General features: G+C 39.2%; 1 long non-coding RNA gene across 1 annotated transcript; it reads right to left on the reverse strand.

Moving 5' to 3' along the window:
* Positions 1-1,543: 1,543 nt before the first annotated feature.
* On the reverse strand, positions 1,544-4,215 carry LOC120048821. The gene is made up of 2 exons (XR_005477044.1): positions 4,037-4,215; positions 1,544-2,582 (listed from the first exon to the last, which is right to left on the reverse strand). It is a non-coding gene; the product is annotated as an uncharacterized LOC120048821 (long non-coding RNA).
* Positions 4,216-15,993: the final 11,778 nt, after the last annotated feature.

Consider the following 15,993-nt stretch of genomic DNA (forward strand, 5'->3'; position numbering starts at 1 on the left):
AAAACAGTTGCTTTCAAACTAGGGATTCCATGGCTAATTGAGGTAAAACAATAATTCTGCTCATAGATTATGCATGTATGAACTACACATTGACACATCCGGTACAAAGTGGTAGGTTTAAAAAATACTTTGTCACCAAAACATAGACATTTCAGGCAGTCTTTTCCATACAGCAATTACACTAAAAGGGCATTATCATTTTCACAGTATTATTCCAACCTCAGTGTATACACTAACCTATCAGGCTATCTTATTTAAAATTAGGTTAGTCTTGTTATTGTGAACGTCTAGTTTCAATGTTGCACACACACAAAAGCATCGAGGCTACCCTGTGAGTGGTGATAATGCAATGGGGGAACACAGCGTTCCTAACCGCATTGCGGGTTCGCTTTAAATGAGCACTTTAACATGCTGTAATTAGGATTTACCTGTAGCCTTGAAAGCAATCGGGGTTATTAAAACGCTTAGGAAGATTTTTGTCCACTTTGTAAACGTCACTGGTTTTCATAGCTTCATTGCCGTCTGATGGATGAGTTCCCACATAGTTTTCAGAATCCATGATTATGAGACGAAGGATTCGGGCCCCGATGCGCACGACAACAAGGAGTAGGCTACTGTTTAAATGAGTTGCTACCAACACAACTGTAACGAGGTGACGTCGGAGGGTTGGAACCATAGAGATCCTATTTTACGGGCTATAGAAGTAGGAATTAGAATACTAGAATGATCATGAACCTTATGGTATAAAAGTCAGGGAGTTGGTCAGCCATGGTTTGCCAGTGTTGTGACAAGATATTGTGTAAAACAATATATTTGAAGAATTATCAGAACTGTTGTTACGTAACTAGGAGTGGTGGGTGCGGAGTCAGGCGCAGAGAGCAGAGGTTTAAGGAAACCCGTATTTATTCCGGTGAGAAAAGGTCATGCCAAAACAACAGGCGAATAAATGACCGGCCCAAAACAGGACACAAACAGTCCGGAAAAATACAAACAATACCATCCACAAAACAGAACAGAGAAACAAGCCCGTACAAAAGCAGGCGGGCATAACAGGCTTAAATAGCCCTAAACCAAACCCCAAACGAGAAACAGGTGAAACCAATAAGACATAACCAACAGAAAAGGAAAAGGGAATCGGTGGCAGCTAGTAGACCGGTGACGACGACCGCCGAGCGCCGCCCGAACAGGAAGGGGAGCCACCTTCTGTGGAAGTCGTGACAACTGTATGTTAGCTAGCTAGCCAGTTTTAGCAGAATGATTCCGTAAATGTTTCCAATTAACTACCAATATGACAACATTCCATAAAAATAAATGCAGCCAATCCACAGCCATACAGTGGCTTAATAATTTGATTAAAGGACAAATTGTAAATGCAACAAGTAATGATATTGTATCATATAATAGCACTCACAGCTTTCCACAAAAATACAACATTTAGATATTTGTGGTCTGTTTACATACAGAACATTTGTATAAAGCCCATATAAACTGTATTTATAATTATATAACAATATTGTAGGTTGACAATAATTCTATTACACAATTTGAGATATATCCCATGCCTTACTTTTATTTTCAGGTAATGCATCACCTCTGCCTCTACTTCCATTCATTCCATTTGGATTTCTCCCTAACCACAATAGCTGCCATTTTCACCTCATTCTGGAACTTTGAGGGTTTATGACATAGCCTAGCCTCTCTATTAAAAAACTTGTCAATGGGTGCATCAGGGTCGCTTTGTTCAGAGACTGATTGTGTATTCAATTTCGCCTCTAAGTGTAGAATTGAGTTGTCAATTATAATGAAAATTTATTAAACAGGCACTGCAATGTAATTGTCTATTTCAAAACATGTCCAACTAGGAGAGTTGGCTATAATGTTTCTGAACATTATTCAATTATAGGCCCATTTTTTGATATTTGAGAAAAAGAAAAAAAATCCTACAAAGAATTAAGACATAATAATAGGCTATAGCCTAATATGACTGTTTCAATGTACTGAAACTAGACATATGCAGTCAACATAAATATAACAGTCACAAGGCACAGGGAATTTCTTTTGCAAGTATAAATAAGATTTACCATTTAGAGTTATAATTTTCAAATGTCAGTGTTACATTCAACAACATATTTAAAGTAAATAATTCAACAATAACATTTAAGTAAACTGGCTAGTCAATTTCTTCCCTGGATATGAAAGTATCCTAAATTATTGTATTCAAATGCTGTCATTCTGACACAAGGGCTGAGTTTTCATCACATTTCCTGCTTCACAACTGGCTATACAACGATGAGAAGCATAGGATTATGGAGAACTGTGGTGCTGTCCGTCTCTCGTTGGCAGTGACAGCCACAGTGCATTATTACTCACGGTACGAGTTTGAGACTGGCCGAGCGCGTACCAAAAGTAATAATGGACCGTGAAGCAGGCAGAAACTCTTATCTTCGGTTTATCTGTGGGGGAAAAAATCCCAGGTTTGATCTGGCTATGAGAAGCCAACAATCCTCTATATCCCATTGTACAATATTGTAAAATTCCATTGGGCATTGAGGTTGGGGTGTGAGATTATAGCTTCCATCTATCTGAAACAAGAGAAGAAAAAATGTAATATTAGCCGACAAAACCCACTGGGCACATACTGGTTGAATCAACGTTGTTTCCAATTCATTTCAATGAAATGACGTTGAACCAATGTGGAATAGATGTTGAATTGACATCTGTGCCCAGTGGGAATTTGATGTCAAAGGTACATGAGCTTTACCAATATCTAGCCTATATTATAGGGCTGCATTTTGAATAGCAGAACAATAATCAGGCCTAGAGGGCAGCATGCATAGCCTAACACAGTGGTTCCCAACCTTTTTCCGCTACTATACCACCTACGGTATTTTGCTCTGCCCAGAGTACCTCTGAGTACCTCTCCCTCATGTGCCTACCATTAGGCATATGGTCTCATAAGTCTTCTCAAGTACCCCCTGTGGATAGGCCAAGAACCCCGCCCACTGTTCACGCCATGTTCATCTAGTTTTGAGTTACATTTGAATGAGTTTTCAACTAATGTGAATTCAACTTGAAAAAAAAATCAACAAGTCATTGGGTTTAGGTTAAAAGTTGGCAGAAAAAAAACACGAATTGCCCTTAAATTGATTACTTTTTGCGAATCCAATCAGTTTTCCATGTTGATTTTGTTCAAATGACTACATTGATTCAACCAGTGTTTGCCCGGTAGATAATGATGTTTGCATTTTCAAGGTATTATTGCAATAGTGTGAATCATTAGTGGGACATTTGTGTTTGAGGGTAGGCCTACTGTAAAATCACAAACTTTTTTTGCATCAAGGTGGGTGTTTACATCACTGGCTTCAATTCAAAACAGGCCAATGTATGATCATTGTAATGTCTAATAATAGTGTATGACCTGAATTCGTTGATGCTTTTAAGCTTTAAATGTTCAATATATTGTGCTTATCAATGGTCTAACAAGTTCCTTGGTTTATTAGGCCAGTGGTTCCAAGCCTACCCTCAAACACAAATGTCCCACTAATGATTCACACTATTGCAATAATACCTTGAAAATGCAAACATCATTATCCACCGGGCAAACACTGGTTGAATCAATGTTGTCATTTGAACAAAATCAACGTGGAAAACTGATTGGATTCACAAAAAGTAATCAATTTAAGGGCATTTCGTCTTTTTTTCTGCCAACTTTCAACCTAAATCCAATGACTTGTTGATTATTTATTTATTTTTCACGTTGAATTCACATTAGTTGAAAACTCCTCCAAATGTAACTCACAACTAGATGAACATCACGTGAACAGTGGGTAGGCGTCATGGAGAAACATTTCAGTGTTTCAAGTAATCAAAGGACAAATAACAAATTGCATTTTCTGAATAAAAAATTACAGAGTACTAGTTTTGAATATATGTTACCTTTGTATATCACAACTGCATCATGATAATACTGACTTTTACGTTTTCTCTGGGAAAAATAAAGTTTAATCTATAATGGTGAAATGTCCTCCCTACTTACCATAGAATGGAGAACAAAATGCCAAGCCTCTTGAGTCTACCTGGTTGCAGCTGCCACATCACCTCTATTCACTTGACTGACTTGTTGGGCTATTTTGCCATCGCGACCATCTCCCAATATTGGTTTCATCACAGTACAGGCTACAAATGTGTATTTCCCTTCTGTTCCGTCGCTGCCGAATGGAGAGGAATGGTATAGCCTGCCCGTTTTGGAAGTGCTTTTTATGCATACCTTCCTGTTGCGGCCGGGAACTGGACGGTCATTCCCAAGCCGGAATTCCTGTGTGTGTTTCCAACTGATAAAATAAGTTGTAAAGCACAAACACCCTCCATCCTGCTGAAAATGCTTCACGAATGACATCTTCAAAGAAGTACGTGCTTTCTAGCGTCCATGTGTAAAGCAGCTTGAGTTCTAAAATCCATTGTTTGTGTTTGTAAAAATCTATTAATTAGACCAGAATTACTGTAATTCATCCCATTGCATATTGCCATTAATTAGGCCTAAAGATGTTCAGAATGAGGCTGATTATGAAGGCATATAAAGGCAACTTAATGTGTCAACTGAAATGACTTCCTCTACATTAAAATACATGTACGGTCATACATGCCATAGCCTACTGTAGCATTGATCTAAACCGATTTAATGACCCTAAGTCTAATAAGGCACGACCGTGATTGTTATCACCAACGTGGACTATTTAGCTTTTTATCCACTAGCACAGTAGTATAATAGTGTAGTAAGTCGTCTACTTGTGTTGTATAGAACATTAAGTCGTTTTGAGTTTGCAAGAAAGGCATTTCACTGTACTTGTGCATATGACATTAAAACTTTAAATTTGAGACTAGTACACTGTAAAGGCCTAGTTAACATATAGTTAGCTGCTAAGTCATTTTTTCTAAAGGACGTTTTTACTACAAGTCTGGGGTATAAGTGAGTGTGTGGATAAACAGTGATTTATCCTGCTTCCTTAGGGTATGTGCCATTGGTCTTTATAAAACTCTGTCAGTCCCCTTCTTTGACGCAGATCCGTTTCCTGTGTGAAGGAGACTTTGTATTGTTCTGAGGGCCCACCATGCAGTATCACCATCCTCCAGTCACTTCCCGCTTCCTCTCAACCAGGAAATGCTGCATTGCTATTTTCCACCAATAATCCAGATTTAAATTCAAAATTTTAAGGAGAGGATTTGTAAACCTATTGACCGTTAAATGGTGAAGGAGTCTCCCATTGTAAGCATTGGTGTGTTAATACACCTAGGACTGGGCCAGATTTACTAAGCGTTCAGCAAGGAATCAACACCAAAATGAAGACTAAACCAAGACACTTCATGTACACTCTAGCTTGATACAGTGCATTCGGAAAATATTCAGACCCCTTGACTTAACACATTTTGTTACCTCACAGTCTTATTCTAAAATTGATTGAATTGTTTTTTTTCTACTCATCAATCTACACACAATACCCAATAATGCATTTTTGCCAAATGTATTTAAAAAAAACGGAAATAATACATTTACATAAGTATTCAGACCCTTTACTCACTACTTTGTTGAAGCACCTTTGGCAGAGATTACAGACTCGAGTCTTCTTGGGTATGACGCTAGAAGCTTGGCACACCTGTATTTGGGGAGTTTCTCCCATTCTTCTCTGCATCACCTCTCAAGTTCTGTCAGGTTGGATGGGGAGCGTCACTGCACAGCTATTTTCAGGTCTTTCCAGAGATATTCGATCGGGTTTAAGTCTCTGGCTGGGCCACTGAAGGACATTCAGAGACTCCTACGTTGTCTTGGCTGTGTGCTTAGGGTAGTTGTCCTGTTGGAAGGTGAACCTTCGCCCAGTCTGAGGTCCTGGAGCAGATTTTCATCAAGAATCTCTCTCTGTACTTTGCTCCGTTCATCTTTCCCGCGATCCTGACTAGTCTCCCAGTCCCTGCTGCTGAAAAACATCCCCACAGCATGATGCTGCCACCACCATGCTTCACCGTAGGGAGGGTGTCAGGTTTCCTCCAGGCGTGACGCTTGGCATTCAGGCCAAAGAGTTCAATCTTGGGTTCATCAGACCAGAGAATCTTTTTTCTCATAGTCAGAGTCTTTAGGGGCCTTTTGGCAAACTCCAAGAGGATTGTTGTGTGCATTTTACTGAGGTGTGGCTTCCGTCTGGCCACTCTACCATAAAGGCCTGATTGTTGGAGTGCTGCAGAGATGGTTGTCCTTCTGAAAGGTTCTTCCATCTCCACAGAGGATTTCTGAAGTTCTGTCAGAGTGCCCATCGGGTTCTTGGTCACCTCCCTGACCAAAGCACTTCTCCCCCGATTTCTCAGTTTGGCCTGGCGGCCAGCTCTAGGAAGAGTCTTGCTGGTTCCAAATTTCTTCCATTTAAGAATTATGGAGGTCACTGTGTTCTTGCAGACCTTCAATGCTGCAGAAATATTTTGGTACCCTTCCCCAGATCTGTGCCTCGACACAATCCTGTCTCGGCGCTCTAATCAAATAAAATGTTATTTGTCACTTGCGCCGAATACAACAGGTGTAGTAGACTTTACCGTGAAATGCTTACTTAACAAGCCCTTAACTAACAATGCAGTTCAAGAAATATAGTTAAGAAAATATTTACTAAATAAACTAAGGTAAAAAATGTTGTAAAAAGTAACAATAAAATTACATAAATAACGGGGCTATATACAGGGGGATAACGGTACCGAGTCAATGTGCAGGGGTACAGGTTAGTTAAGGTAATTTGTACAGGGGTAAAGTGACTATGCATAGATAATAAACAGCGAGTAGCAGCAGTGTAAAAACAAAGGGGGGGGTTGTTAATGTAAATAGTCTGGGTGGCCATTTGATTAATTGTTCAGCATTCTTAAAGCTTGGGGTTGAAGCTGTTAATTAAGTAAAAATAATTTAAAGTACTACTTATGTCGTTTTTTGGGATATCTGTACTTTACTATTTATATTTTTGCCAACTTTTACTTCACTATATTCCTAAAGAAAATAATGTACTTTTTACTCCATACATTTTCCCTGACACCCAAAATACTCATTACATTTTGACAGGAAAATAGTCCAATTCACACACTTATCAAGATACTGTAACATCCCTGGTCATCCCTACTGCCTCTGATCTGTTTGTAAATTATGTTGGAGTGTGCCCCTGGCTATCCGTCAATAAAAAATAAATTGTGCCGTCTGGTTTGCATAATAAGGAATTTGAAATGGTTTATACTTTTACTTTTGCTACTTAAGTACATTTTAGCAATTCCATTTACTTTTGATACTTAAGTACATTTAAAACCAAATACTTTGACTTTTACTGAAGTATTATTTTACTGGGTGACTCACTTTTACTTGAGCAATTTTCTATTAAGGTATCTTTACTTTTACTCAAGTATAAAAATGTAGCACTTTTTCCACCACTGCTCAGTACTTTGTTGAAGCACCTTTGGCAGCGATTACAACAGTCTTCTTGGGTATGACGCGACAACCTTCACACACACCTGTATTTGGGGAGTTTCTCCCATTCTTCTCTGCAGATCCTCTCAAGCTCTGTCAGGTTAGATGGGGAGCGTCACTGCACAGCTATTTTCAGGTTGCTCCAGAGATGTTTGATCAGGCTCAAGTCCGGGCTCTGGCTGGGCCACTCAAGGACATTCAGAGACTTGTCCCAAAGCCACTCCTGCGTTGTCTTGGTTGTGTGCTTATAAGAGAAGATGAGCGACATGTGGAGGGGAGGGAGATGATCACAAAGACAGGTGAAACAGATCAGGGTGTGACACAAAGAGTTCAATCTCGGTTTCGTCAGACCAGAGAATATTGTTTGTCATGGTCTGTTTTAGACTGATTCAATGAACCATTGTTTTTCTGTTCAAAATGTTGTATCAAGTCTGACCAAATGTGCCTAATTGGTTTATTGATACATTTTCAAGTTCATAATTGTGCACTCTCCTCAAACAATAGCATGGTCTGCTTTCACTGTAATAGCTACTGTAAATTGGACAGTGCAGTTAGATTAACAAGAATTTAATCTTTCTGCCCATATCAGATATGTCTATGTCCTGGGAATACAGGAACAACCTCATACTAGAGGTTATTAAGTACTTTACACCACTGGTACTGAGTAAAGGGTCTGAATACTTATGTAAATGTGATATTTCAGTTTTAAAAATTGTATAAATTAGCAAACATTTCTATAAACCAGTTTTTGCTTTGTCATTATGGGGTATTGTGTGTAGATTGAAGAAAAAAAAGCGATTTAATCAATTTTAAAATAAGGCTGTAACTAACAAAGTGGGAAAAGTCAAGGGGTCTGAATACTTTCCGAATGCACTGTATATTCAGCCTGTAATCTTAGTAACATGACAACTAGTCTCTGGGAGTGGTCTTGGTCTAAATGGAAGGCTCTTGGTCATTTTAACTAACAGCACACAAGGAATGTAAAGACATTCCTTGACTGCACAGACACATCTCCAATGCATAAATCCATAGGAGTCTAAATACGTGTGCAAGCGTTAAGGGTACAGTATAACTGAAGTCCAAGTCCAGTATAAATGGTTCCCACATTTTAATGATCAACTACAGAATGTTTCAATACATTGTCTTGCATGGCCTTCATTTTGAGCCTAGATCAACACAGTTGAAGACGTTTTAAATTTTTTAGACACAAAGATGTGTATGAGGATGGTGTAAATCACCTCTTTCAAATAAAGGCGGGTGGGGTCTCAATCCAGAGCTGTGACATGGTTTCCAGAGCTAGGAGCCAAACAGGAATTCCTGGCTCCCCATAGCAAGTCTCCGCTTCCTCTTCAGAGAACACAGAGCGACCTCGTAGGGGGTGGCTGCACATTCCCCAGCTCATCAAAAGCAGCAGTAACGGCATCATTGTGCAATTTGGGACTCATAATTAGGAACATAATGAGCCTAATCTGTCCATCATTTTGATCCCCAAATCACCATCAACACACACAGTTCAGTCTTCAGAAGGGGGATTCTTGCCCCAGGGCTGCGTCTGCTTGAGTATTTAAATTAGACAAGCTCAAATAGTACAGCTTGTGTTAGGATGGCTCATTCATGCTCCGAGATAGTACATTAGTAGAACAAGCAGCCATTCTGGAAGGGTCTGCTGTCTGTATGAATGATCCATGTAGCCAAGGACCGAAAAAGACTGAGTTCATAATGGACAAGAGGGAAAGGCAGGAGCAGCACAGGATGTATGATGGGTGTGGTGCAGACATAACCTAATTCTCACACACAAACAAAACGCCAGGGCTACTGGGTAAAGCATAGTTACTAAACTCATTTTGAATTCCTTTGCTCGCAGTACTGAGGCCCATTTCATTCTACAACTTGAAGATCAAATCGAGAACAAATGAAGGAAGTGATGTAAGAAGTTCCTAACTTTATCGTGGCCTAGCAGTCTTCACCTGCTAAACTAATTACCCCCTCACCGTTCAGCGTTGAGGGCTCAAGGGCCTACCTCATCTAACACCCACACACAGTACTGAGCCCAGTCAAATCAAGCCTAGCCATACTGCACAGGCCTGGTTACGCATCACCCATAGTTGTTGGAACCATGCTGGAAAGAAAATATCCAAGCCAGTACAGTGTGCTTCTTCTGGCACAATAGTGTGAAAAGGGTATCCAACGAGGGAATTGACACATGATGAGGACTATCAGTGTATCAGTCACCATAAGATACTATCCTATCTACAGTGAGCTCCTAACATATTGGGACAGTGACAATTATTTTATTCTTTTGATGGTGTACTCCAGCACTTTGGATTTGAAATAGTGAAATGACTATGAGGGTTAAAGTGCAGACTGAGCTTTAATTTGAGGGTATTTGCATCCATATCGCTTGAACTGTTTAGAAATTACATCACTTTTTGTACATAGCCCTCCCATTTTAGGGGACCAAAAGTATTCTGACGAATTCACTTGTGTATTAAAGTAGTCCAAAGTTTAGTATTTGGTCCCATATTCATGGCACGCAATGATTACATCAAGCTTGTGACTCTACAAACTTGTTGGATGCATTTGCTGTTTGTTTTGGTTGTTTCAGATTATTTTGTGCCTAATAGAAATGAATGGTAAATAATGTATTGTGTCATTTTGTAAGAATAAGCATAGAATGTTTCTAAACACTTCTACATTAATGTGGATGTTACCATGATTACCGATAATCCTGAATGAATCGTGAATAATGAGTGAGAAAGTTAGAGGCCTAAATATCATACCGCCACCAAAATTCGAACCTTCCATGTTATTGTAATGGTGAGAGGTTAATATGTCTTGGGGGCATGATATTTGTGTTTCTAACTTTCTCACTCATCATTATTCATGACGCATTCAGGACTATCTGCAGTCATAATAGCATCCACATTAATGTAGAAGTGTTTTGAAACACATTCTATTCTTATATACAATAAAAGTGACTCCAAAATGACACAATACATTATTTACCATTACTTTCTATTGGGCACAAAATAATCGGAAACACAAGCTAGAGTCACAAGCTTGAAGTAATCAATGCATGCAAGGAATATGGGACCAAATACTAAACTTTGGACTACTTTAATACACAAGTGAATTTGTCCCAATACTTTTGGTTCCATAAAATGGGGGGACTATGTACAAAAAGTGCTATCATTTCTGAATGGTTCACATGATATGGATGAAAATACCCTCAAATTAAGTATGACAGTCTGCACTTTAACCTCAGACATTGTATCACTCCAAAGTGCTGGAGTACGTAGCCAAAAAAATAACATAATTGTCACTGTCCCAATAATTTTGGAGCTCACTGTATGTGATGTGCATGTTGAGCAAATTATATTTTTGTGGTAAAATAATCCATCTAAAGATTAAAGTAAGTATTCAAGCTAGCACGCACACACACACACACACACACACACACACACACACACACACACACCACACACACATCCTATCTCTCTGTGAAAGAACCAGCAACCAGGATTTTGCTGGGACAAATATGCCATCTAGTGGGTTGAATAAGTGTTAGGACAAGTTGTACCTACATAGATACAGTTGAAGTTGGAAGTTTACATAAACCTTAGCCAAATACATTTCAACTCAGTTTTTCACAATTCCTGACATTTAATCCTAGTAAAAATTCCCTGTCTTAGGTCAGTTAAGATCACCACTTTATTTTAAGAATGAGAAATGTCAGAATAATAGTAGAGAGAATGATTTATTTCAGCTTTTATTTCTTTCATCACATTCCCAGTGGTTCAGAAGTTTACATACACTCAATTAGTATTTGGTAGCCTTCATATAATTAATTAAAATGCCTTTATTAGTATGGCATGTTCAATAGAAACAAAGTTTTAAAAAACTTTGTTTCTATTGAACATGCCATACTAATAAAGGCATTTTAATTAATTATATGAAGAGTGCCTTGGTCCTCCTTTCTTTTTTATGACCAGCAAAGAGCACCTTCTATCTACCAAAATGTACTATTGTGTACCTTAGTAGCGCTTCCTTTCCTCCTCTTTCTACTAGTATTTGGTAGCATTGCCTTTAAATTGTTTAACTTGGGTCAAATGTTGTTTCGGGTAGCCTTCCACAAGCTTCCCACAATAAGTTGGGTGAATTTTGACCCATTCCTCCTGACAGACCTGCTGTAACTGGGTCAGGTTTGTAGGCCTCCTTGCTCGCATACGCTTTTTCAGTTCTGCCCACAAATTTTCTATAGGATTGAGGTCAGGGCTTTGTGATGGCCACTCCAATACCTTGACTTTGTTGTCCTTAAGCCATTTTGCCACAACTTTGGAAGTATGCTTGGGGTTATTGTCCATTTGGAAGAACCATTTGCGACCAAACTTTAACTTCCTGATTGATGTCTTGAGAGGTTGCTTCAATATATCCACATAATTTCCCTCCCTCATGATGCCATCTATTTTGTGAAGTGCACCAGTCCCTCCTGCAGCAAAGAACCCACACAACATGATGCTGCCACCCCCGGACTTCGTGGTTGGGATGATGTTCTTCGGCTTGCAAGCCTCCCCCTTTTTCCTTCAAACATAATGATGGTCATTATGGCCAAACAGTTATATTTTTGTTTCATCAGACCAAAGGACATTTCTCCAAAAAGTACCATCTTTGTCCCGATGTGCAGTTGCAAACCCTAGTCTGGCTTTTTTAATGGCGGTTTTGGAGCAGTGGCTTCTTCGTTGCTGAGCGGCCTTTCAGGTTATGTTGATATATGACTCGTTTTACTGTGGATATAGATACTTTTGTACCCGTTTCCTCCAGCATCTTCACAAGGTATTTTGCTGTTGTTCTGGGATTGATTTGCACTTTTCGCACCAAAGTACTTTCATCTCTAGGAGACAGAACGCATTTCCTTCCTGAGCGGTATGACGGCTGCGTGGTCCCATGGTGTTTATACTTGCGTAATATTGCTTTTACAGAGGAACGTGGTACCTTCAGGCGTTTGGAAATTGCTCCCAAGGATGAACTAGACTTGTGGAGGTCTACAATTTTTTTTCTGAGGTCTTGGCTGATTTCTTTTGATTTTCCCATGATGTCAAGCAAAGAGGCACTGAGTTTGAAGGTAGGCATTGAAATACATCCACAGGTCCAATTGACTCACATGATGTCAATTAGCATATCAGAAGCTTCTGAAGCCATGGCACCATTTTCTGGAATTTTCCAAGCTGTTTAAAGGCACAGTCAACTTAGTGTATGTAAACTTCTGACCCACTAGAATTGTGATACAGTGAATTATAAGTGAAATAATCTGTCTGTAAACAATTGTTGGAAAAATTACTTGTGTCATGCACAAAGTAGATGTCCTAACCGACTTGGCAAAACTATAGTTTGTAAACAAGACATTTGTGAAGTGGTTGAAAAACGAGTTTTAACGACTCCAACCTAATGTAAACTTCCGACTTCAACTGTATATAACGGTATGTATTCATCATTCATCAGGCTTTTCTAAAGAATATAATACATCCCTTATTTCCATTTCATAGTGTCATTTATTTCCAAACTCCAACATAGTATATTAGATTTCAGAAAACATTTCTAGGTGAAACAAATCCCAACGTGGAACAGAGGTATTATTCTTCTCAAAATAAATAAAACTGGCATTATTTGACTATAAAATAAATAAACTTAAAATAAAGACATGATTCCAAGCTGTAGCATATAGTTATCACATATCACACACCAGAGTATATAATTACATCATTAATGTCAACAGTCAAGAAACAAACCTTGCTTTCACACCAGTTCTGTACAGTATAAGGAACAGTACACAGTGAATTCAAAGCACAAAATACTTCTAGAATACACTGAAACTTCAGTAATATGCATCTCTATCAGTAGACATACAAATACTGCCATTTGTCAGTTTGGGTTGGTAATCAGCTAATGCAAAGAGCTGCAGCTCCCAGATTAACTTCAGTGAAAATTTTAAACAGAAGTGAGATATGAAACTGTCAGTGTCTCTCTGGAAGATGGCAAAACTGCATGGACATATCAATAATTCATTGAGAAAGCAAAACGGTCATGCTTGCATTGACAAAAGAAATCACAAACACGTTTTGTTAAAATTACAAAACCACAGGCACAAACACAGGGTAGGAAAGGAACAAGGTGGAACCCCATAAGTGATGAGTTAACGTAATAGATAGTCAGGCCCCCTACAGGACTGGCACAGGCATGACAGGGCAAGCATGCATGCGTAGAGAAACACAGCGCCAACCGAAGAGTAGCTACCGCCACCACAAGTAGCCAGAAAGAGAGAGAAAAGGAAAACAAAGTGTGAGAGACGGAGAAAGAGTTGTGAGACAATCACCATAGTTACTGCCTGTATGGCGGTGTAGCCAGAGAGAGCAGCTGTCACTCATATTGAAAGGCAATAGGAGAAAGCAAAATGAGAGATCCGTCATCTCCGCTCAGATTGTATGCTTACCAGTAGACCTGCACTGAGTGCTTGAGTTAGACTATAACACAATGCACTCATTTGTCAAAGTTTCCAACTAAAACTCAAAAGTAAAATTGGTGCCAGAACAAATTTGTGCAGATTTGTTGCAAGCCAACAATCGGTGTCATTTAAGTATGATCGGTATATAACCTATATACCCCAAAATAGATACATGGGTGTGTACAGTAATCGTGAGGCATTACTGTGTTGAATAAGAGCTGGAATTGAATTCCCCTGGAAAATCAGCAACATTGTTCCAGTGCTAAGAAAGACTTAGATGTATTCTGTTTTATCTCATTGACATTACTGTAAACATGTTTTTTTGTGGCGCAGACACAGTGGCTTTTTTTCTTTGCCATGGGGTTTAAGCAATTGAATTCCAGCCCAAGTGTAGTGTTGTTTTCCATGGGTATTTTCCTAAGGTGTTGTGATGATAGCTTGAAGGCAGGTTTGGAATAGTAAATATGTAACAAGGCCGTCTCAGACTCCCCCCTCCCCTTAAACAGGTACCGCCCCTGGCTTCAAGGTACAGTAGAATAGCAAGTAGCCACAATATGAACATACTCATCTGCAGTTAGAAAAACAACAAGCAAGCTTGCAGAAACAATCAATAAGAAAATGACTAGAAATGGTGGTTGCCCCGCAATGTGTGTTGTTTTTGCTCCATTCAACAGAACCCCACAATGGATTTCTGTACTGCGTCGCAAATTGGACTGCCTTGCAACTTGTCCGTTTAGTCTGTCGTCTCTCTGACTACAGTTTTAAGAGGAGGGCGCTTTTTGAAGGACCTGTGCCCTGCCATCCCTGTGCGAGCCAAAGACTTTTAGGAATCTGCAATAAGAAAAAAAGCAAACAAAAAAAGCAAACAAACAAAAATGACACGACATGTTAGAGGTGATGCATCAAGACACGAGGAAAGTCATTCCATGACATTCCTTCACATTCTGACAATTATTGTGGCAGATTACGTTTCCCTAGAGTTGAGTCTATGCTGCACGAGAGCATGTTTCTGACCGTCAATGGCAAATCAACGTACAGAAAACTTGAGGCTACATGTGTTAATCATTTTCAAACAGAGGAATATCACCTGGTTGCAATACTATGTTCATTCATCTACTTTGACTTATCAATTGGCTCAAGCATGCAAAACAACTCCGTATCAAATAAAAAACTAAGCGGGGATATATTATTCATTCTAAAAAATAAATTAATCATATGCCAATGATAGTGGTGATAATGGTGGTGGGTGCGTTACCATGTGTCTCAGAATGAAACGTTTCTGTCGAGAACACCACTGTAAACCTAACACGACATTCAGTAATTTAGGCGCTTCAATGAAGCCCCATTGTCAGATTTTGGAGGAGTCAACAACAGTTTGTATAAGAGAATACATTACTAGTCTGTTGTACCATCCTAATCAAGATACCATGCAAGCCATGTTCTTTTTTCTTTACTGTGTAAACAGGCATGTCCTCTTTGAAACATGCCACATGCAACAACTGATTTAATTTGCGAAGCAGAGAGGCAATCTTACAGTAATCCCCTGCCAATGATGGTTGCTGCTCAAGTGCAGATATGCGATGTACTGTTAATGCAATGCAGTGGAGGCTGGCAGAGCATAACGAGTCTCCCTTTAGGCATGCAATAATAGCTATTCCAAATAGGAATTGATATGTTTAGATGCAATGCTCTATGGGAAACCATATTTTGTTGGTCAAATAAATCAAGAAATGGACATTGGTTATTATTATTAGTGCTAGAAGCAAGGCGTAGCTGATATGCAGTGGAGGCGTGCAGAGCATAACGAGTCTCCCTTCAGGCATGCAATAATAGCTATTCTAAATAGGAATTGATATGTTTAGATGCAATGCTCTCTAATATGAGAAACCGTATTTTGTTGGTCAAATAAATCAATAAATTGACATTAGTTATTATTATTAGTGCTAGAAGCAAGGCGTAGCTGATATCAACAGGGGTCGAGACAACTTAACTTGGTTCTGACAACTTATCA

This window comes from Salvelinus namaycush, chromosome 1 (assembly GCF_016432855.1).
Source record: "Salvelinus namaycush isolate Seneca chromosome 1, SaNama_1.0, whole genome shotgun sequence".
Taxonomy (NCBI): Eukaryota; Metazoa; Chordata; class Actinopteri; order Salmoniformes; family Salmonidae; genus Salvelinus; species Salvelinus namaycush.